We start from the raw sequence: 25,450 nt of genomic DNA on the forward strand, positions 1-25,450 counted from the left end.
TTAAAGATGTTAATTCTCCACAGCAGGGCTTTTCATGTAATTCAACAAATTGATTCTAAAATTTATGTGAAAAACTAAAGAGCCAAGAATGGGCAAAGCAATTTTGGAGAACAAGGTAGAGGGACTTGCTCTTCCAGATAACAAGACATACTATTTACAATGTAATAATTAAGATGTTGCAGTATGAGTGCAAGCATAGACAAATAAAACACTGGAACCGAAGAGAGAGGCTGGAACAGACTGAGATATATAGATTTGAGACTAGATTTATGACATGATATGCTTCATGAGCCAGAGTAGAAAGAATAGACTCTTCAGGAATGGTACTGGGAAAATTTGTTTATCTGCTTGTAAAATAAAAATGAATCCCTAGTCTAACCCATGCACAGAAAATAAAATCCAAGTGAATTAAAGATCAAAAATTTAAAAAAAAAAAAACCTTTAGAAAAAATATTTTTAGAATAAAATATACAAAAACTGAATTTATGACTTTGGGTTAGGAAAGAATTTCTTAAACAAGGTATTTTTAATACCATAAACCATAAAAGATTGGGAAAACTAGAGTCCACTAAAATTTGCATCTGCTCATCAAGGTTCTGTCTTTTGGAAAGAGTAGGTTCTATTGCACTGATCGTCCTGCCAATAACAATTATAAACATTGGAAAAACACTTAAAAAAAAGTTTGAAAGCACCGAAGAGTGACTAAAGATAGTAAGAAACTGAAGAGTTTTAGATCTTTAGATGAAGGGTACTACATTAGATAAGATCCACTTTTAAATGCTTTTTCCTTTGAGAGAGCTCTCTGATCTGCAGGTACAGGGTGGTTAGAATTTAAGATGAAAATCATAGTTTCACTGGTTGGAGGAGTTAGTCTGAGGCTGCCAGAGTGCCTGGAAATTGAGTGATAGACCCCCTAAGTGAAGGAGCCACAGAGAGAGCCCAAAATATAAGTATAAACTGCCCTTCCATTCTTGGCTGACCCCTGACATGTGCACATGTGGGTAAAACTCAAAGGAGTCCAGTGGAAAATAGCAGCCAGAAGGCTGGAGCTGAACAGAGATTTCAGCAGTTGTGTAATGCAGGAGAGACAGAGTTTGGAGTTTGAACCTCACCAAGTCAAAGGGGCTTGGGTAAACAGTTTGAGCTTTCCACTGAAACTCCAGAAGGTCCAAGACTTCAGAATAAAAAAAACTACATCCCAGGACTAAGGAAAATTAAGAGGAAAACCAAAACAGAGCCACCCTAATAAAACCTAAAACCAAGACTCCACATGAACAAGGTGAACTGCCAGTGATTTATTTGTGTGTTGGAACAAAATTCAACACTCTTAAGAGGAAGAAAACAGAATCCAAACTCTCTACAACATATCATCCAAAATGTCTACTACACCATCAGAAGCTACTAGATTTGTGAAGAGATAGGAAAGTATGATCCATAGTAAAAAGAAAATCAGTCAATAGAAGTAGACCCACAGACAACAAAGATTTTGGAATTAGCAGAGAAGGATATTAAAATAACAATGATAAATATGTTGAAGAGACTACTGGAAAAGATGGATATTATGGGTGAAAATATGAAGAATTATAGGAGATAAATGTAAACTGGAGAAGAACCAAATGGAAATTCTAGAACTGAAAATACAGTATTCAAAGTCAAAATTCCATCTAATGGGATTAATAAATAGGACACAATACAAGAAAGGATCAATAAACTTGAAAACAGGTGATTAGAAATCATTCAAACTGAAACAGAGAAAAGAAAAAGATTGAGAAAGAAATTAATGGTCTCAGTGACCTGTGGAATAGCATTGAGCAGTCTAACATACGTTATTGGAGTCTGAGAAGTAGAGAAGAGAGATGATATATCAGGAAAAATATTTGAAGAATTAGTGACCAAATATTAACCAAATCTGATCAAGCAAACAAACAAACAAACAAAAACAGCCCACAGATCTAGGAAGCTCAGCAAAAACCCAAGCAGGGTAAATACAAAGAAATCCATTCCTCAGCACCTCATAGTCAGATTCCTGTAAAACAAAATTAAAGAACATATCATAAATGCAGCCAGGAAAAAAGATACATTATATTCAAGGGAAAGAGTGAGTTCTGACTTTTAATCAGAAGGAAGCCAAAGACAATGGAATAACATCTTTAAAGTACTTAAAGCAGAAAACGGTCAACCAAGATTTCTCTACCCAGTGATATTGTCTTTCAAAAGTGAGGGTGAAATAAGGATATTTCTTTTTTTTTTTTTTTTTGCGATACGCGGGCCTCTCACTGCTGTGGCCTCTCCTGTTGCGGAGCACAGGCTCCGGACGCGCAGGCTCAGCGGCCATGGCTCACGGGCCCAGCCGCTCCGCGGCATGTGGGATCTTCCCAGACCGGGGCACGAACCCGCGTCCCCTGCATTGGCAAGCGGACCCTCAACCACTGCGCCACCAGGGAAGCCCAAGGATATTTCTTGATAAATAAAAAACTGAGATAATTTGTTGCCAACAGACCTTTACTACAAAAAAGTGTTAAAGGAAAGTCTTTAGGTTGAAGGGAAGTGATACCAGATGGAAACATGGATCTGTTAGAAGGCATGTAGAGCACTGAAAATGGTAAAAGTATTTATGAATATGTAGAAAAGATATCATCAACAAAGTAAAAAAAATAAACCACAGGCAGAGAGCAATGCATGTAACCAATATGGGATTTATATTCAATATATATAAATAACTCCTAAAAATACTTAAGAAAGAAAGAAAAAAGATTAAAAATGGGCATAGGAGAAGAACAGATCACTCACAAAAGAGGAATCACAAATGGCCAACAAACATATTTTTAAAAAATACAAAAAAATGCTCTACCTACAAGCTAAAACAGACATACCATTTTACACTATGAAGATTAACAAAAATTTATGAAGTTGACATTGTCAGTTGTTGGCAAGGATGTTTGAGAAATGGGAGTCCTAGTCCACTGCTGGTTGTGGTAGAAAATCTTATGACTACTTAAAGATTTTGGTATTATCAAGGAAAGTTGACAGTTAACCTTCCCTAGATCCAGCAGATCTATTCCTAGTTTATACCCTAGAGAAATTCTTGAAGTTTCTCTACATAAAAGTTAAAACATAAAAAAAAAAAAATCTTAAAAGAGTTGAGCAAAATAACCAAATGGCAGGATACATAGAGTATGATTTCGTCTATAGAAACTTTAAAAACAGTCATACACATCTAGTAAAAGTAGAGACACATCATAAATTCCCAATTCAGTAGAATAGTTACCAGTGGGGAAGGAGTAAAAAGGGATCGTGAAATGCTTCATATGCAGCTGCAAGAATATTTAAAACATTTTATTTCTTAAGTTGAGTGGTGGGTATATCAGTGGGAAGTGTTGCTTATATTATCCTTCTGTACTTTTTAGTATTTCTAAAATGTTCCCCAAGGAGTGCCTGATTTAAAAAAAATATTAAAGGAGGTTGACTTACAGAAAGAGGCAAACACCATATGATATCATTTATATGTGGAATGTAAAGCATGACACACAGGTACCCATCTACAAAACAGAAACAGACTCACAGATGTAGAGAACTGACTTGTGGTTGCCAAGGGGGAGGGGGTTGGGGAAGGGATGGATTTGAAGTTTGGGGTTAGCAGATGTAATTATATATGGACTGGATAAACAACAAGGTCCTACTGTGTAGCACAGGGAACTATATTCAATATCGTATGATAAATCATAATGGAAAAGAATATGAAAAAGAACATATATATACATGTATAACTGAATTACTTTTCTGTACAGCAGAAATTAACACAACATTGTAAATCAACTATACTTCAATTAAAAAAAAAAGGAAGTTGACTTAGTTCAGGTGTTATGAGAGCATAACTTTTTTAAAATTGTGAAACAGAAATCTTAACGTTTCAGAATCTTGTATCACCTTAACAGTTTAATGGTGGCCTGAAATTGGGATAATAGGTTATAATAAGGGAGGAAAACTTCCTAGATTTTCATTGACGGCTTTGGTTTGGACTTTTAAATTTGTATTATAAATGGTTACGCAATTCAGAGAGTTTTACCATTTCTCTTAACCAATTTTTTCCCTGATGTTATAAAAGAGAAATGTAACTATGCAACCTTTCTATTACCAGAAGATTTCCACTTTTAGAAGATTCTTAATTGTAGGAGAATTAGAATCTGATATTTGGAAGCACTGTGCTGGTATAAATGCTTTGTTTTGGCAGTGATAATGAAATGCATAGGTAATTTTTAAAAGCCTGATTTTCATGGTCAGCAGATTCAAATGGAAAACATCTTATGAAGTTAATGTGCGTCGTGCACAGGAATAAAACAGAAGTGTTTTCCCATTTGAAAAACCAAACAATTTAGACTACTGAGAGCTTTCAAGGTCACATAAAGTTCAATAAAGGAACACAAGTTTTTTTTTTTCTGGTTGTGTTTTTGTTTTAACTTTCTATACGTCCCAGTTCTGGCTCCTTTTCAATGGTTCCCATTTAGCTGAGGAACATTAACTACATTAACTGTCTCTCAAAAGATCTTTGTGTTCAAAGTTTTCAGGTCAAATTGAAGATGTCAGTTTTTTATTATTTCATTTTAAGCTATTCATTAATTTTCTTTTTTTTTAAATTTATTTTATTTATTTATGTTTGGCTGTGTTGGGTCTTTGTTGCTGTGCGGGCTTTATCTAGTTGCGGCGAGCAGGGAATCACCCCCTACTGCGGTGCGTGGGCGTCTCATTGTGGTGGCCTCTCTCGCCGCAGAGCCGGGCTCTAGGCACATGGGCTCAGTAGTTGTGGCACACAGGTTCTAGACTGCAGGCTCAGTAGTTGTGGCGCACGGGCTCAGCTGCTCCGCAGCACGTGGGATCCTCCTGGACCAGGGCTCGAACCTGTGTCCCCTGCATTGGCAGGCGGACTCTCAACCACTGCGCCACCAGGGAAGCCCTCATTAATTTTCTAGTAAGAACAGTGAAAGCAGTTAGAACTCAAAGCCTTTTCGTGGGAAGAGCCTTAGGAGTTGACCTGGGTGTGTCACTCACTGATTTATCGAGTAGTATAAGAATGTCACTTCTACTGTAGATTATCTGTCTATAACCTGCCATTATTATCATCATACCCATTTGTCCTACAGGTCGTTAAGAACAATTCCCCCCTATTTTAAAATGGGTGTTTTTTTCATGCCCTCACACTTGTAAAGCCACTTCAGTATTTCTTATTGTTTCAATCCAACTCCCACAGTCCTGCAAACACACTCATTCGTGTTGGTGTGTTGGCATCATCTGTAACCTCCCTTTCTGTTAGAGCTGAGAAGTAAAAGCACGTTGTCAAGGTGCTGACCTAAGAGGGCACTACCGAGGTTATTAGGCATCTGGCCAGACTTACCCAGGATTATGTATTTCCTGAGTCCCAGAGAGTTCTTGCAACTGACCTTTTTTGACCCATAATCCTCTGAACTTTCACTCGTCAAGTGCCGCGATGAGATAAGGAGTGAGTGGCAGGCAGTCAGTCCCTAAAGCTTCTTTCCATGGACAGTTTCCATAGCCTGAATCATTTTCTGTTGGCTTGAATGGACAGTCATCTACTGAGCATGGGAAGTTTAGGATAAGAGCTTCAGCTCAATAGAAAAAGAGGCCCAAGCAGTTGGGATTACAATGGCACATAGAACTTTCTTGAAATTTCCCTTCTTTTTTAAAAAAAATTTATTTTAATTTATTTATTATTTTTGGCAGTGTTGGGTCTTTGTCGCTGAGTGCGGGCTTTCTCTAGTTGCGGCAAGTGGGGGCTACGCTTCGTTGTGGTGCGCGGGCTTCCCATTGTGGTGGCTTCTCTTGTTGCGGAGCACGGGCTCTAGAGCACGCAGGCCTCAGCAGATGTGGTGTGTGGGCTCAGTAGTTGTGGATCATGGGCTCTAGAGTGCAGGCTTGGCAGTTGTGGTGCACGGGCTTAGTTTCTCCGCGACATGTGGGATCTTCCCAGACCAGGGCTCGAACCCGTGTCCCCTGCATTGGCAGGCAGACCCCCAACCACTGCGCCACCAGGGAAGTCCCGAAATTTCCCTTTTTAACATCTTTAATGAGTTTACTGTTCCTGACTTACACCACAGGGAGAAAGCTTGACACTCTGAGCATTCATTGTGTTTGGTATGAGTACTATTATCAGGGCACTTTTTTACTTCTTGGGAGATCTTCTAATGCAGGTCTATTTTCTGAGAGGTTTACTTGGGATTCAGAATGCAAAAATACAAAATAAGAAAAAATTTATGGTTTAGATTTTTTTTAAGTTTGGAGAATAGTAATATGTTGTAGAACAAACTTTACTTGTTGAAGCTTATCTGGGACAGAGGGTGAGTGGTTTAAAGGAACACATCCTGCTGATTTAAGTATAAAAAAAGAGTAGTTCTCTAACATTTGATGTTTTTCATTGTCACTTCCTTAGTTATTTTTGGTCACTGAAGCTCTTGCGGATGGCTAAAGTAATGCTAATTTTTTTCTGTATGTAAGTTTCTATAATCCAAGTTAAGGTATGAAAAATACCTCTTTGATCTTTAGGTAACTAAACTGAGTTTGACTTTTAGTTATTAAACGGTTGTAGCTTTTTTTTATCATGGCTTGTCAATATAAAGTTAAATATAAGTTAAAGAAAGCAGCAGTGGTACCTGTCACAAGTGCTGGTTTGAGGATGTTTGGGGCTACTATAGAATCAAGAGCAAGGTCGGGACGTTCCTGGCGGTCCGGTGGTTACGACTCAGCTTCCACTGCAGGGGGCGTGGGTTCGATCCCCTGTAGGGGAACTAAGATCCCACATGCTGCAAGGTGCGGCCAAAAAAAAAGAAAAAAAAAGAGCAAGGCAAGAGAGTGAAGCTGGGAGGATAGCCAGCTTTCAAAGGAAATATTGTGACCCAAGAGCCTAGACTTACATCCTAAAAAAACAAAAAACCAAAGTAACGCAGAAAACAAAACCCACGGAGTTTCTGAAGTGACAGACTGAAATGGAATGACCCAAGGCAATATTATGGACCATGACTTGGAGGTCATGGAAGGTTCATTGTCAAGATTATCTCTACAACTTCTTTTTTAACCTAATCTGAAAAAGAAATAACCACAAAGAAGTTATGCTGAATTCATATGTAGAATGACTTAGAACGGTTTGATATATGCAGTATTTATTCAATAGCTAGAAATAATAATCAATCGCTTAAACATTAGAGTTCACATAAGGTTTTTGTATATGTTATTAACCACTGGAGGCTTAACACACCTTGTAAAGTAGGCAAGGCTGACATTTTTCTTTCCATTTTACAACTAAGGCAAGTGCAACTCAATGAACTTAAGTGAATTTCTTGATGTTTTGTGATTAATAAAATTTCAAGTACAATTTTTTCAGATCCAGTGTTGTTTTTACTACATCCTAGGCTCACTTTCCTGGAATTTCTAGGAACAAACATTTCTAGGAATATCTGTACTGTTTTGTTGAGGAGGCCTGGACTTTTGGGAGACCGGCATGAAATAAATGTTGACTCAGTACTTGGAAACAGTGTGATCTTAGGCAAATTACTTAACCTTTAGGAAATTCAGTTTTCTTATTTGAAAAATAAGAATAATACCTACCTAGATGAATTAGAAATGTTCTTAGCATCCTAAAAGTAGCCGAATACCTTACTCCAATGGGCTTAAGCAATAAGAAAATGTAACTTCTAAAACATGAAGTCCAGAAATAGGGCTGGGTCTGGTTTAGGTTGAGTCGGCAGCTTAAAAATGTCAGCCAAGTCTGTTTCCTTGTTATTGCTGTGGGTGGCTCTGCCCTCAGTCTGGCCTTCTTAGAGTTGTAAGGGGCTGTGGCCATTTCAGTTATCAAACTTAGCTATGCCAGGTCTGAGATGGGAGAAAAGTAGGCCATCACTTTTTGTATCTTTTTCTTAGGACTAAGAAAACACTCATAAAAACCTACCCCACACTTTCCTTACATTTCTTTATGCTTCTAGTATTTCATTATCACCGCAGCACTACACAAGTCACTAGCAAGGAAGACGGCATTATTACAAATGGTTTAAACTCATCACTTTAGGAGGAATAGATGCTCTGTTTGAGAGATTAAATGAAGCAACATATGTTCAAGTCCTGGAATTTAGTAGGCCCTTGGAGTTATATCCTTAGTATATAATATGAGAAAATATTTTGTATTTCTTTATATAATGTTATATTTATCCATGTTCAAAATGGACATTGACTAGATTAATGGATATTGATTAGATTCCTTTTTCCCAAAATATGCCTGAGTTTCCTTTCTCTTATTTCTGGATCTAGTTGAACATTTTAGCTAATGAGAGAAAAGAAAGTCTGTATACTTTGTACATAGGACTTGCTAGAATTTCATATATCAATACCATAGCTGTCATGGGGTCACCTGGGATAGGCACTGATTGCTTGAAATCATATTTGGTTTTAGAGATCATGGTATTCTTGAGGGGAGATAGGAAATCATTTCCAGAATTTTGAAAGGGAATTAGGTACCTATACTGTATTAGCATAATCATGTCTCCCTGTTGTAATGCCAAAAAAGATCTGTAGCCAGGAAATTAAAAGCATTAAGTCTGTTTTTAGCATTAATACGTTCATTTTTCCATAGTAACTTGGGAAAGAACAGACAGCTTTGCCTTATCGACTAATTTTCTTTTACGTCAGTGACAGTGCTATTCAAACAGTCATGCGGGCCTAATAACTGTTTAGTTTTTACATGATTAATGGGGTTGGCTTTACTTTGCAAGAGTTATGTAACAAACCAATCGACATACAAATAAAGACCAATGTCTATTTTCCATTTGCCAGATTAGCCCTTTTCTTTTCCTTGGTTTTGAGGTATCTTTCTCTGTGTTATCTCTATTTCTACCACCCTCTTCCCCCGTCCCAGAGTTTTATCTCACCATTATTTCACTGACATTTTTGTTTAGTCCTTGGTTGTCTCTATAAGTGAGTTTCCAAATTTTGGATGATTTTTGTCCTTAGAGCACAAAACCTGAAGAGTTCTTCATAACTCAGCGTGACACCCAGCTCATTGGTGTCCAGATGTAGATGGCTCTTAAGGGACCAGCAATTCCAGGATGACCTGGAGATTTGGGTAAAACACAGAGTGTGCCCATGATTACTTTGTAAACAAGTGCCCTGGTGCATTGCTCTCAGGCCTTGACCTTGATTTAATATGGAATTCAACAGATTGCGTTGGATGGGATGACCTTGATTTAATATGGGATGACAGATTGCGTGAAGCTCTGTTGTGGCATGACCAAGTCGAAGTCCAAGAATGGTCATACTGAATAAGTCACTGTGGAGGTTTTCTGATTGTGGCTAATGAGCAGTATGCACCTAAGGAGAGAAACTAAGGCTTGCTTTCTGTAACCCAGTTGTCAGAGGGATGAGTGAGAGAACTAGATGTTTGCCAGGCATTATGATGAAAAGGAAGGAGCATTTGGAAGAATAGGGGTGATTTCACTTAGTGAACCAAAGCAATTGTTTCCAGGCCTGGCTGGATATCAGAATTGCTTGGGGAGTTTTTCAACTATGCAGAGTTCTTTGTCCCTGGAAATTTTGCTTAGTGGATCCATTTTATTGAATAGATTAACCATAATTGATAATATGACTGTTCCTTTTTTATTAAATGTTTAGACTTTCCCTGTATTTTGCTGTCAGTCCCTTCTTCCTAAACCTTCACTGCTTTTCATATCTTTTAAGAATAAGTTTAAACCCCCGGCCCTACCTCCCCTTCAGAGCTTTCCCGAATCGGTCTCCTCCCATCTTCCCAGCCTTCTTAGAATATGGGTTTTGCATTTTAATTTGAGGGAATTGGCAGTTATTGGAAGGATGAGTTTAGATTGGTCATAAACATATGAGAACTCTTCACTCTCAGGAGCAATCAGGTAAGTGCCCACTAAAATCCTGAGCTGTGCTTTCTTGTTATCAACTAGCAAGAATGAAAAGAGACGAGAATACTTTAATTTGGCATGGGTGCGATATAAAAGTCTCTCACCTATACTGCTCTTGGGAATGTGAATTGGTAAGAACTTTCTGGAACGCAGTTTGGCATTATGTATCAAGAGCCTTGAAATAATTCATGTTCTTTAATCCAGTTATGTACTTCGAAAACTATCCTAAAAAAATAGCAAATATGGAAACAAAGATGTGTTTATAATGTTCCTACACTGAATTGTATGGTAATGAAAAATTGGAAGAAACCTAAATGTCCAACAGTAGGGAAAATGTTGAATGGAAGGATAACATCCCCGAGTGATGGAATATCATTCGTTCAGAGTTGTGTGTGTTGGTGGTAAAAATATACATAAATAAAACTTACCATTTTGACCATTTTAAGTGTATGATTCAGTGGCATTAAGTACATTCACACTGCTGTGCTCTCATCACCACTGCTCACCCACAGCCATCTCAACTTGCAAAACTTAAAGTCTGTACCCATTAAACAGCTTTCGATTCTCCCCTCCCCCTAGCTCCTGGAAAACACCATTCTTCTTTCTGTCTCTCTGAGTTTGACTACTCTAAGTATCTCATATAAGTGGAATCATATAGTATGTGTCTTTTTTGTGAATGGCTTATTTCACTTAGCATGATGTTATCAAGGTTCACCATGTTGTAACATGTGTCTGAATTTCCTTTTTAAAGGCTGAATAATATTCCATTTTACGTATATACCACATGGTGTTTATCCATTCACCTGTCAGTGAGCACTTGGGTTTGTTTCCACCTTTTGGCTATTGTGAATAAATGCTGCTGTGAACATGGGTGTACAAATATCTGTTTGAGTCCTGCTTTCAGTTCTTTTGAGTATATGCCCAGAAGAAAATTCGGGTTTTGTGAATTTCTTTCTTCTTTTTATAAAAATTTTTCTGGCTGCGTCGGGTCTTAATTGTGGCACATGGGCTCTTTGTTGTGGCACTCAGGCCTTCTCTCTAGTTGTGGCCTCCAGGCTCCAGGGCACGTGGGCTTTGTAGTTTGTGGCACACGGGCTCTAGTTGAGGTGCACGAGCTCAGTAGTTGTGACACTCAGGCTTAGTTGTCCCACGGCATGAGGGATCTTAGTTCCCCAACCAGGGATCGAACCTGTGTCCCCTCATTGGAAGGTTGATTCTTTACCACTGGACCACCAGGGAAGTCCAGAAAATTGTGGTTTTAAACAAATATTTAACAGTAACATGCTTCATGATATCATGTGAAAATTAAAAAACAGATTATTAAAATAGCATGATTCTCTTTTTGTGGAAAAAAATATGCAAATAGTAAAAGGACTGAAAGAAGGTAGTTAGAATTTTGAGTTTTTAGATTTTCGTCCTGACTTTTCTTTAATAATAAAGCTCATATGCAAATAAGTAGTTTGAATTGGAGAGAGTTTCCCCCCCATCTCCAGATCAGATCAACAGAGTGATTTGGCGCTAGTTTTCATCCCATGCTGTCTTGCTTTACCTCTGAGTTATTTTATGAGTGATAATTTCAGAAATATCCCTGGAGATGTAAGGCACCGTGAAATTCTAATTTAATTACTTGTGTGTCTCACAGAAAGAATCACGGCTGTTGTATCACAAAGAAGGAAAATGACAGCTAAAGAGAAGGAGCTTGAGTTGAGCTCAGTTTCTTCTTTGATGGAAAGTAGATGCTCTTTAGCTCGAAACAATTGATTCAAGAATATTTTCTTTATTCTTGACTTTGTTGAACAGCTCAGTAGAGATGCAAAAAGTGAGCTATGTCTTTATTATAAAGAGCTCATCACTCCATTATCAAGCACTTAGCTAGCTTACAATCAGGTGACAAATACAGTGCTGATATAAGGCAGCCCTTGAACAAAAATCTGCTGCTTTGAAAACTTGAACAAAAGCTTTGAAAGTCTTCAATGTAATAATGAGTTGAAGAATACAAATTATTTATTCTCTTTCAACAAATATTGAGTACTAAAATAGAAAAAAATCAACAATAGTGGAAATAACTTCATACAGTTACTCAAATATACTCACTAGAATTTTCTTAAGATGCCTGGTTCCATCCTTAAGATTTGTTTCCTTCATGAAGTCTTAATTTAGCTTCACTTACCTCTAATCATTTTACTTCTCTATTTTTATAGATAGTTTTACACTATTAATCACTGTTTATAGATTTCTTTATGTAAGAGCTAACATATTGTTCATGTTCATTTATCCTCTTGCTAGTTAAACTGTAAAGTTTTCAATGACACGAAATGTCTTTGGTGCATTTTTATGGACACATTCATCAGTATTGCCATATCAATCTTTTAAAAATATTAATTTATAGTCTAATAAGATTGATCAAATACATTTTGTGACAAACACCATTCTTTCCAAGAATATATCAATACCTGTTTCTGTAGTATATAGAATCCAAGCTTTATCCTTAATATAAAAGCAATTCTATTTTTATTTCTCATTATTATTCTTCCTATTTCACCCAACTCCCTTTTACTAAAAAGCAAAAACAAAAGCAGAGGTAATGAAAAAGGACTAAAAAAATTTTTTTTAAACACACACCAAAGGTTAAGTAGAGTCAAACAGAGAAGAGGGCTCAGGTTTGGAATCCAGCAGAATTGGGTAAAGTTCCTGCTCAACCACTTTTAAATTGCGTGACTGACTATTTCCATGCTTCAGTGTTCTGATTAGTAAACTTGAGAGAATCCTTCCTACCTTGAAGAGTTGTCAGAATTAGAAATATTATGCTCGAAGTGTCAGGTACAATGCCTGTACCCAGTAGGTGCCCAGTCATGATAGGCAGCTACTGTTATTGTTTCTTTTACTATCTGGTGGTACCCACAGCTTCCTGTGGTAGAGAATATCATCAGGGCTATATTGTATTATTGTTAGAAATACACTTTCCCTGTTCATAGAAAGATGATATATTCCCACCCCATGGCACCAGGTTCAGGTATGTGTGTTGGTTGATACTCTTTATCAGCAGAAGCTTTAAAAGCTATGTCGCGGCTGTGCCAGGTTTACTTTTCCTTAGCCATTTTCTGGGGAAAGCCCCTCCTTCAGGCTGGGTCCCAGAGGGAGAACAATGTCAGGCAGAGCTGAGCCAGCTGATACAGAAACTTGCAAGCCACTGGGATTTGCTGTTGATACTTGGCACATTTACCCTAAAATGACTAATTTATCATCTTCAGGTGAAATGGATGGTTTCATTATTGTAGCATCTATATTTATTTTCATCAAGTTTGAATTTTAAAAAAACAATGAGGGCTTCCCTGGTGGCGCAGTGGTTGAGAGTCCGCCTGCTGATGCAGGGGACACGGGTTCGTGCCCCGGTCTGGGAAGATCCCACATGCCGCGGAGCGGCTGGGCCCGTGAGCCATGGCCGCTGAGCCTGTGCGTCCGGAGCCTGTGCTCCGCAACAGGAGAGGCCACAACAGTGAGAGGCCCGCATACCGCAAAAAACAAAAAACAGAAAACAGTGAAATGATAAAATATATATGGAAAGTTAGCACCAGGGAACACAGATACTCCAGTGATAAGGATCAACGTGCTCTTTAAAATAAGCTTTTTAGTAACAGCATGAAAAGTGAATCATATGGCACTTCTTCAGAGGAGACTATACCCTCCTAGCAATAAATTAAAGGAGCTTCTCATGTAAGACTCTAAGTAGGCAGCAATGAAAACTATATAAACAATATCTTCAATATTTTTTATTAAATAGTGAATTCCAATAATATTAAAATGTAATATGGTGAAGATGGTACACAATTTAGTAATGTGGTCCAAGGATGTAGCTTTCTGGTCTTATGGTCTTAACAAGGTCAGGATTTACATTACTAGGGAAGTGAATAGATTATTCGAAGTTTATACGACCTGCTGTATTTATCACTTGTCTCAGCCTGGCTCTTGATAAGAAGTGGATACAGTTTTCCTTCATTCACCTGCAATGAGTCAGGCATCCTGATGGATCAGGCATTGGAGATTTAGTACTCAACAAGACGGACAAGGTCCCTGCTCTCAGAGAGCATACATTCTATAGTGGGAGATAGATGATAAAAAGAATAATTTCAGATTGCTATAAATTCTGTAATAGATGTAGAACTATTCAGTTTCCTTTCTTTTTCTTGTGTCATGCTAATCTGTGATTTTCAAGAAAATTTTCCAGTTCACCTAAGTTGTCGTATTTATTGGGATAAGGTTATTCCAAATATACTTTTAGTTTCTTTTTAATGCTAGTAGGACCTATACTAATGTCCCACTTTTCATTTCTGATACTTTTGAATAACAGTAATTTGTATTCTCTTTCTCTCTCTTATGAGCAGTCTACCTACCTAGGAGTTTATCAATTTTATTTATCTTCTCCTAGAACCAACTTTTGGCACTGTTGATTTTCTTTATTGCACATCTGTTTTCAACTTCATTGATTTCTGTTCTTTCCTTTATTATACCCTCCTTCCACTTTGTGTGGGAATATATGCTGTTATATTTCTAGATGGAAGCTTAGAGCATTGATTTTTCAACCTTGCTCCCTTCCCAGCATATGCATTTAAAGATAAAAATTGTTCTGCATCCCAGAAGTTTTGATGTATTGAACTTTCAATATTATTCAGATCAAATACCTTTTAATTTTCAGTGTGAGTTTTTCGACCCCTGGGTTCTTCAGAAGTAGGTGCCCAATTTACAAACATATCTTTCTTTCTTGTTCTCTAGTTTAATTCTATTTCTGTGAGAGGTGCCTTTATAGCCCAGGATATAGTCCACTGTTGTTGGGTGTAGTGTTCCACATAAGTCAGGTAGATTAACTTGATTAATCATGTTATTCAAATCTTCTGCATCTTCACTGATATTTTTTGTCTGCTTGTTTGATCATCACTGAGACAGGTGTTTTGAGATCTCCCACTATGAATGTAGATTTGTCTATTTTTTAGTTTTGTCCGTTTTTGCTTTATGTATTTTGAAGCCATGTTAACAAGTGTGTTTAGGATTATAAATCTTCCTGTTGAATTTACCCTTTTATCATTATGAAATGTTCCTCCTTATATCTTGCAATCATTTTTGCCTTAAAGTTACTTTTGTCTGATATTAATATATAATCACAACAGATTTCTTTTGGTTAGTAGTTGAGTGATACATCTTTATGCATTGTTTTACGTTCAACCTAACTGTATCTTTATATTTAAAGTGTGTCTCTTTTAAATGCATTATAGTTGTTTCTTTCTTTTTTCTTTTTTTTTTTTTTCCGCTGTTGTTCTTAAATCAAATTTGAGAAGTCTTTTTTATTTGGAATGTTTAGATCATTTACATTTAATGTGGTAACTGGTAGTTGTGCTTATGTCTTACCATCCTGCTATTTATTTTCTATTTATTTCATATCTTCTTTGTTCCATTAATCCTCCATTCCCTCCATTTTTTCAATTAATTTAGTATTACATTTTATCATCTATTAACATTTTAGTAATACTTTTTATGTTATGCTTTTAGTAGTTCCCTAGAGGTGACAATCCACATCCTTGGCTTTTACAGTCTACCTTAAATTTGTACTTTACCACTTCCTGAACAAGGAAAGAAACTTAGAGCAGTGTAAATATTTAATAGTTTAGTTAATATCTTTTATATATAGTCAAATATTTACCCTTTCTGATGCTCTTCCTGCAGTTCAGTGCTTCCAACTGGAATCACTACTCTTCAGCCTGAATACGTTTAGTATTTTCTGTAATATGGATCTGCTGGCAACCAATTCTGCCAGTTTTTGTTTGTATGAACACATCTTTCTTACACCTTTTCTTTTTCCTTTTATCACTCTTAAGATGTTGTTGCATTATCTTTTGGCTTCCATAGTTTGTATTGCAAAGTCAGCTCTCAATTGTATTGCTCCTTGGAAAGTAATGTATCTTTTTCTTTCTGGCTGATTTTAAGATTTTCCTCCGTGTCTTTGGTTTCAACATTTAGGCTGTACTTATTATTTTATTGTGCTTGAAGTTAGCTGATCTTTTTGGATCTGTGGGTTAATGTTTTCAACAGTTTGGAATATTTTTGGCCTTATGTCTTCAAATATTTCTTGTGTTCTGTATTCTCTCTTTCCTCTTCCTGGGGCTACAGTAATACATATGTTAGACCATTTAACTATATCTCTCTCTTATGCTCTGTTTTGTTTTTTCCCCTACCTTTTTCTCTCCCTGTTTCAGTTTTGATATTTTTTATTGACCTGTTTTTTCATTTCACCAAATCTATCTTCTGCTGCGTCATCTGCTATTAAACACATACAATGAATTCTTATTTTCAGGCATTGTACATTTTAGTTCTAGATTATTTGATTCTCTTTTTTTAGATTTCAACTCTCTGTTAAAATTGTTTCTCTTTTCATTCATTTGTCCATTTCTTTCTTAATTTTCTTCACCATATTTGTAATAATTATTTAAAGTTCTTGTCTACAAACTCCAACATCTGAATTATCTGTGAGGCAGGTCTCTTGTCTGTTTTGCTCTTTTGTTTATTGGTCACATTTTTCTGACTCTTTGCATGTCTCATAATTCTTTATTGTATGCCATATATTTTGTATTTAAGAATTATTGAGGCTGAGGAGATTTTATTTTCTCTCATAGAAGGCTCTTACTTTCCTCTGTTAGCCAGGCAGGGTGAGAAGATGATTACTTCAAAAACCACAACTGAGTTGAGTTGGTTGGGGTTTCAGTTTTTTTTTTTTTTTAATTACTTTATTTATTTTTTAAAAATTTTATTTAATTTATTTTTTTATACAGAAGGTTCTTGTCAATCATCGATTTTATACACATCAGTGTATACATGTCAATCCTAATCTCCCAACTCATCCCACCACCACCCCACCACCCCACCCCCGCTTTCCCCCCTTGGTGTTCGTACATTTGTTCTCTACATGTGTGTCTCTATTTCTGCCCTGCAGACTGGTTCATCTGTACCATTTTTCTAGGTTCCACATATATGTGTTAATGTACGATATTTGTTTTTCTCTTTCTGACTTACTTCACTCTGTATGACAGTCTCTAGATCCATCCACATCTCAACAAATGACCCAATTTTGTTCCTTTTTATGGCTGAGTAATATTCCATTGTATATAGGTACCACATCTTCTTTATCCGTTTGTCTGTCGATAGGCATTTAGGATGCTTCCATGACCTGGCTATTGTAAATAGTGCTGCAATGAACATTGGGGTGCATGTGTCTTTTTCAATTACGGTTTTCTCTGGGTATATGCCCAGTAGTGGGATTGCTGGATCATATGGTAATTCGATTTTTAGCTTTTTAAGGAACATCTATACTGTTTTCCATAGTGGCTGTATCAATTTACATTCACACCAACAGTGCAGGAGGGTTCCTTTCCTCCACACCCTCTCCAGCATTTGTTCTTGTAGATTTTCTGATGATGCTCATTCTAACTGGTGTGAGGTGATACCTCATTGTAGATTTGATTTGCATTTCTCTAATAATTAGTGATGTTGAGCAGCTTTTCATGTGCTTCTTGGCCATTTTTATGTCTTCTTTGGAGAAATGTCCATTTAGGTCTTCTGCCCATTTTTGGACTGGGTTGTTTGTTTTCTTAATATTGAGTTGCATAAGCTGTTTATATATTTTGGAGATTAATCCTTTGTCTGTTGATTCATTTGCAAATATTTTCTCCCATTCTGAGGGTTGTCTTTTTGTATTGTTTGTGGTTTCCTTTGCTGTGCAAAAGCTTTTAAGTTTATTAGGTCCCATTTGTATATTTTTGTTTTTATTTCCATTATTCTAGGAGGTGGATGAAAAAAGATCTTGCTGTGACTTATGTCAAAGAGTGTACTTCCTATGTTTTCCTCTAAGAGTTTTATAGTGTCCGGTCTTACATTCAGGTCTGAGTTTATTTTTGTGTATGGTGTTAGGGAGCATTCTAATTTCATTCTTTTACATGAAGCTGTCCAGTTTTCCCAGCACCACTTATTGAAGAGACTGTCTTTTCTCCATCATATATCCTTGCCCTCTTTGTCATAGGTTATTTGACCATAGGTGCGTGGGTTTATCTCTGGGCTTTCTATCTTGTTCCATTGATCTATGTTTCTGTTTTTGTGACAATACCATATTGTCTTGATTACTGTAGCTTTGTAGTATAGTCTGAAGTGAGGGAGTCTGATTCCTGCAGCTCCGTTTTTTTCCCTCAAGACTGCTTTGGCTCTTTGGGGTCTTTTGTGTCTCCATACATATTTTAAGATTTTTTTGTTCTAGTTCTGTAAAAAATGCCATTGGTAATTTGATAGGGATTGCATTGAATCTGTAGATTGCTTTAGTAGTATAATCATTTTCACAATATTGACTGTTCCAATCCAAGAACATGGTATATCTCTCCATCTGTTGGTATCATCTTTAATTTCTTTCATCAGTGGTTATAGTTTTCTGCTTACAGGTCTTTTGTCTCCCTAGGTAGGTTTATTCCTAGGTATTTTATCCTTTTTGTTGCAGTGGTACATGAGAGTGTTTCCTTAATTTCTCTTTCAGATTTTTCATCATTAGTGTATAGGAATGCAAGAGATTTCTGTGCATTAATTTTGTATCCTGCAACTTTATCAAATTCATTGATTAGCTCTAGTAGTTTTCTGGTGGCATCTTTAGGATTCTCTATGTATACTATCATGTCATCTGCAAACAGTGACAGTTTTGCTTCTTCTTTTCCAATTTGGATTCCTTTTATTCCTTTTTCTTCTCTGATTGCTGTGGCTAGGACCTCCAAAACTATGTTGAATATTAGTGGTGAGAGTGGACATCCTTGTCTTGTTCCTGATCTTAGAGGAAATGCTTTCAGTTTTTCACTATTGAGAATGATGTTTGCTGTGGGTTTGTCATATATGGCCTATATTATGTTGAGGTAGGTTCCCTCTATGCTCACTTTCTGGATAGTTTTTATCAAAAATGGGTGTTGAATTTTGTCAAAAGCTTTTTCTGCATCTGTTGATATGATCATATGATTTTTATTCTTAAATTTGTTAATATGGTGTATCACATTGATTGATTTGCATATATTGAAAACTTCTTGCATCCTTGGGATAAATCCCACTTGATCATGGTTTATGATCCTTTTAATGTGTTGTTGGGTTCTGTTTGCTAGTATTTTGTTGAGGATTTTTGCATCTATATTCATCAGTGATATTGGTCTGTAATTTTCTTTTTTTGTAGTATCTTTGTCTGGTTTTGGTATCAGGGTAATGGTGGCCTCATAGAATGAGTTTGGGAGTGTTCCTTCATCCACATTTTTTTGGAAGAATTTGAGAAGGATGGGTATTAGCTCTTTTCTAAATGTTTTATAGTATTCACCTGTGAAGCCATCTGGTCCTGGACTTTTGTTTGTTGGAAGATTTTTAATCACAGTTTCAATTTCATTACTTGTGATTGGTCTGTTCATACTTTCTATTTCTTCCTGGTTCAGTCTTGGAAGGTTATACCTTTCTAAGAATTTGTCCATTTCTTCTAGGTTGTCCTTTTTATTGGCATAGAGTTGCTTATAGTAGTCTTAGGATGCTTTGTATTTCTGCGGTATCTGTTGTAACTTCTCCTATTTAATTTCTAATTTTATTGATTTGAGTCCTCTCCCTCTTTTTCTTGATGAGTGTGGCTAATGGTTTATCAATTTTGTTTATCTTCTCAAAGAACCAGTTTTTAGTTTTATTCATCTTTGCTATTGTTTTCTTTGTTTCTATTTCATTTATTTCTGCTCTGATCTTTATGATTTCTTTCCTTCTGCTAACTTTGGGTTTTGTTTGTTCTTCTTTCTCTAGTTCCTTTAGGTGTGAGGTTAGATTGTTTGAGATTTTTCTTGTTTCTTGAGGTAGGCTTGTATAATAAACTTCCCTCTTAGAACTGCTTTTGCTGCATCCCACAGGTTTTGGATTGTCGTGTTTTCATTGTCATATGTCTCTAGGTATTTTTTGATTTCCTCTTTGATTTCTTCAGTGATCTTGGTTATTTAGTAACGTATTGTTTAGCCTCCATGTGTTTGTATTTTTTATGTTTTTTTCCCTGTTATTCATTTCTAATCTCATAGTGTTGTGGTCAGAAAAGATGCTTGATATGATTTCAATTTTCTTAAATTTACCTAGGCTTGATTTCTGACCCAAGATGTGATCTATCCTGGAGAATGTTCTGTGAGCACTTAAGAAGAAAGTGTAAACTGCTGTTTTTAGATGCAATGTCCTATAAATATCAATTAAATCTATCCTGTTTATTGTGTCATTTAAAGCTTCTGTTTCCTTATTTATTTTCATTTTGGATGATCTGTCCATTGGTGTAAGTGAGGTGTTAAAAGTCCCCCACTATTATTGTGTTACTGTCAATTTCCTCTTTTATAGCTGTTAGCAGTTGCCTTATATATTGAGGTGCTCCTATGTTGGGTGCATATATATTTATAATTGTTATATCTTCTTCTTGGATTGATCCCTTGATCATTATGTAGTGTCCTTCCTTGTCTCTTGCAACATTCTTTATTTTAACATCTATTTTTTCTGATATGAGTATTGCTACTCCAGCTTTCTTTTCATTTTCATTTGCATGGAATATCTTTTTCCATCCCCTCACTTTCAGTCTGAATGTGTCCCTAGGTCTGCAGTGGGTCTCTTGTAGACAGCATATATATGGGTCTTGTTTTTGTATCCATTCAGCAAGCCTGTGTCTTTGGTTGGAGCGTTTAATCCATTCACGTTTAAGGTAATTATCGATATGTATGCTCCTATTACCATTTTCTAAATTGTTTTGGGTTTGGTTTTGTAGGTCCTTTTCTTCTCTTGTGTTTCCCAGTGAGAGAAGTTCCTCCAGCATTTGCTGTAGAGCTGGTTTGGTGGGCTGAATTCTCTGAGCTTTTGCTTGTCTGTAAAGCTTTCGCTTTCTCCATTGAATCTGAATGAGATCCTTGCTGGGTAGAATAATCTTGGTTGTAGGTTCTTCCCTTTAATCACTTTACGTATATCATGCCACTCCCTCTGGCTTGTAGAGTTTCTGCTGAGAAATCAGCTGTTAACCTTATGGGAGTTCCCTTGTATGTTATTTGTCATTTTTCCCTTTATGGTTTCAATAATTCTTCTTTGTCTTTAATTTTTCCCAATTTGATTACTATGTGTCTTGGTATGTTTCTCCTTGGGTTTATCCTGTATGGGACTCTCTGCACTTCCTGGACTTGGTTGGCTATTTCATTTCCTGTGTTAGGGAAGTTTTCAACTGTAATCTCTTCAACCTTTTTCTTGGGTCCTTCCTCTCTCTGTTCTCCTTCTGGGACCCCTGTAATGCGAATGTTGTTGCATTTAACGTTGTCCCAGAGGTCTCATCGGCTGTTTCATTTCTTTTCATTCTTTTTTCTTTATTCTGTTCTGCAATAGTGAATTCCACCGTTCTGTCTTACAGGTCACTTATCGGTTCTTCTGCCTCAAGTAGTCTGCTATTGATTCCTTCTAGTGTATTTTTCATTTCAGTTATTGTATTGTTCATCTCTGTTTGTTTGTTCTTTAATTCTTCTAGGTCTTTGTTAAACATTTCTTGCATCTTCTCAATCTTTGCCTCCATTCTTTTTCCGAGGTCCTGGATCATCTTCACTATCATTATTCTGAATTCTTTTTCTGGAAGGTTGCCTGTCTCCACTTTATTTAGCTGCTTTTCTGGCGTTTTATCTTGTTCATTCATCTGATACATAGCCCTCTGCCTTTTCATCTTGTCTATCTTTCTGTGAATGTGGTTTTTGTTCCACAGGCTGCAGGATTGTAGTTCTTGCTTCTGCTGTCTGCCCTCTGGTGGATGAGGCTACCTAAGAGGCTTGTGCAAGTTTCCTGACGGGAAGGACTGGTGGTGGATAGAGCTGGCATTGCTCTGGTGGGCAGAGCTCAGTAAAACTTTAATCCGCTTGACTGCTGATGGGTGGGGCTGGGTTCCCCCCTCCCTGTTGGTTGTTTGGCCTGAGGCGACCCAACACTGGAGCCTACTTGGGCTCTTTGATGGGGCTAATGGTACACTCTGGGGGGGCTCCTGCCAAGGAGTACTTCCCAGACCTTCTGCTGCCAGTGTTCTTCTCCCCATGGTGAGCCACAGCCACCCCACTCCTCTGCAGGAGACCCTCCAATACTAGCATGTAGGTCTGGTTCAGTCTCCCCTGGGGTCACTGCTCCTTCCCCTGGGTCCCGATGCACACACTACTTTGTGTGTGCCCTCCAAGAGTGGAGTCTCTGTTTCCCCCAGCCCTGTCGAAGTCCTGCAGTCAAATCCCAGTAACCTTCAAAGTCTGATTCTCTAGGAATTTCTCTTCCCGTTGCTGGAGCCCCAGGTTGGGGTGCCTTCACTCCAGTGGGTGGACTTCTGTGGTATAAGTGTTCTCCAGTCTGTGAGTCACCCACCCAGCAGTTATGGGATTTGATCTTACTGTGATTGCGCCCTTCCTGCTGTCTCATTGTGGCTTCTCCTTTGTCTTTGGATTTGAGGTATCTTTTCTGGTGAGTTCCAGTGTCTTCCTGTAGATGATTGTCCAGCAGCTAGTTGTGATTCTGGTGTTCTCACAAGAGGGAGTGAGAGTACGTCCTTCTACTCCGCCACCCTGGGTTTCAGTTTTATTTGACCCTGTCTGTCTCTGTTTTGTTCCTGCTTCCTGGATGTGACCGCCCTCAGCTTTTGATTGAGAGCCAAGCAGGGTTCTATCTTCTTATCCCTTAAGTACTGTGGAAGATTTTATAACTGCCCTTTGGGGTTTTGAGTTTGACTGCTTATTCTCTTATACAGCTCCAGACATTGGAGGAGATTGCCATCTATTTGTTGCAGCCTCTCCCTCAAGTAACACTTCACTCCTAAGTACTGCTGGACTTCATATTTCACTGCCATTCCAGCCATACCTCATCCCCAACTGCTCATATAGCCAGCATTCAACAAATGTCCTGTGGAGAAAACCGGCCGCACATTTGCGGTTCCTCTAGGTTTCACCCTGTCATGCCAGCCCATGCAACTATCAGGAAATCCACTTGTTTCTCTTTTCCCTGGTAGCGTTTCAAATAGGTAGAGTTTCTCTGCCTGTGCCAAGCCTATGCTTAATATTATGGTTGGAATCAGCGAATGCCCCTATAGCGACAAAAGCAATTCAGCTCTCCTTGGTAGGACACTTCCCTGTTCGGAATTTTATTTCAGTGATTTTGTTGTGCTGTTGCTTCCATAGATCTCCAGCATCTATAAAAATATGTTTTTGATGTGTATCCTTTTTCCCACCTAGTTGTTGTAGCAGGAGTGATGGCTCCCGAGTAGACTATTATATCTTACCTGGAAACTCAGGTTTTCCCCAACATTAACTATTCTTCTAAGTTAAACAGTTACATAGCTTTCCAACATTCAGAATACATTTTATTCCATATTCCATTTTATAATATTGTGGGAAACTTAGGAAGTACTGTTTCATGTTGTAACAAATATTCTTGTAACCAAATTTCTGATTACATATTTAATGTTTTTTCTTAGTATAAACCCATAGATATGGAAATCTTGTGTCAATAGGTATGCATTGCTTTTTTTAATATTTTACAATTTTTGATAGATATTGGCAAATTTCTGCCGAGAAATACTATACTAATGTACTTTTACAGTGTGTGAGAATTTCCACTTCCTTAAGACTTTCTCCTCGATACCCAGCTTATTATTATGGAGTTCTGTGAGCCATAAAAAGTATAAATTATTAATTTATTGCATCTATATTTTGGTTAAAATATCCTTAAATGTATTGTTCATGGTAACAGAAAAACAGCTCTAAGCCCAATTTTTTATTTTGGTTAGTTTGGCACATAGGAAGCACTTAGTCAATATTTATTGGTTGATTTGGTGTTATCTTGCTTTCTGCATCTTCCTTTGAATATGTTGAAGAGAACTCTTCCATGTTCTTTTCTTTCAGGAGAAATGAAAGAATGTATTTGTTGAAAAATATTATGTATCTTGATATGAATTTGTGGAAACTATAAAGTATTTGTAGAAAGAAAGGTATTAACTCCTCTCTTCTCCTATATCTTTTTTTGCTGGGACCTTCTACTTGCCTCTGAACAAACACGAAGACCTTTGGGTCTTATATGCATCTAAGACTTACAAATCATGTCTTTCCTTGATATGACCTGCTTGGATATCAGCAGTCTGGGTACATGCTTTTTCCATTTTAGATTTGGGAAACACCTGTACTTCTGGAGAGATAAAAATGCTTTTTAATCAGCAACAGTGATGCAGTTAGAAATATTTTTTTCTTATTTCACATATATAACTATTCGAGCCAACTAGTTAAGATTAATAGTTATTTGAGTTTTGTTTCCTTTCAGAGACACTTTTTTTGCTTAAAAAGTAAGACCCTTAAAAAGGGCACATGATTCTCAATATTCAGAAAAGATGTACTTTTCTTCTGAAGTTTACCTTACCATTTTAAATTATGGAAAACTTCAGGTGTATATAAAAGCCAAGAATATACTCTAATGTACATTATTGTGGGGGCTGCCATTTTGGCAATTTACACCTTTCAGTTTCACAGTTAATGATTTTAATAAGAATGCATCTATCTTGGAATTTTAATGTGTTTTTCCCTAAGTATCCTTTTTTTTGTATCATTAAATGGTTATTCATTAGGTATTTAGTCTTTATATTTTCCTTGATCTGATTTTTTTAAATAGCTATTTCATTTTTCAAGTTTGGCTCAGTTTCTATTAGTCACTACGGCATTAATTTTAATTTTGTTCTTCTTCATGCTCTTAAATGAAATAATATTGAATATTGTTGCCTGTTAAATGATGTATGTGAGGAGACCCTTGAATGGAACCTAGGAAGTGTTACCTTGAAAATACAGGGGATGTACAAACACTGAAGTCTTCTCAAATTGTGAAACGTTTTTAAAGGTTGATATTCAGTTTCATGCATATTCAGAAGTGTTCTCATTCTCTTTGAGCCAAAATTAGTATGCACAGGCACAATCTCTGTTTTCCTTAATTTCTTACTGCAACTGACATTCTTTATTGCATTTCTATATCACTCTTATGGAAGTGATTGTTTCAGTATGTTACATAAATAATCTTCCTCATTGTTTTGTGTATATATATATATATATATATATATTTTTTTTTTTTTTTGCTTTGTGTATTTTTGAATCTTTTAAAAACTACTTAAAATATGTACAGGGTTCTTATCTTTAAATTTTCACTGTTTACACATGTTTGCACACACACACACGCTCTCTTACATTTATGGAAGACTTTGAAGAGAGGATTTTTTTAAAGACTGGAGATGCTATGATGAGGCTGAGTTAAGTGAGGGGAATGCCATGTTGCTGAGGGTGAGGGTATATAGTCACTTAAGCATTAAATCCTAATAGCACACTAGATTCTGGGGTGAAAGCCGTGGAATATTTTTACTTGCTCAGGCCTTGGAGTTATGCAAACAGAAGCTATTGCAAACTCAAACTTTCATGACTGAAAAAGTAAACTTG

General features: G+C 36.9%; 1 protein-coding gene across 1 annotated transcript in view; it reads left to right on the forward strand.

Moving 5' to 3' along the window:
* Positions 1–25,450, forward strand: part of MAP3K5 (mitogen-activated protein kinase kinase kinase 5) — a gene marked incomplete at its 5' end in the record, with an annotated part of 214,286 nt that overhangs the window by 93,017 nt on the left and 95,819 nt on the right. The window lies entirely within an intron of this gene.

The sequence above is a fragment of the Leucopleurus acutus genome (genome assembly GCF_964270905.1).
Source record: "Leucopleurus acutus genome assembly, chromosome: 15".
NCBI classification, from domain to species: domain Eukaryota; kingdom Metazoa; phylum Chordata; class Mammalia; order Artiodactyla; family Delphinidae; genus Leucopleurus; species Leucopleurus acutus.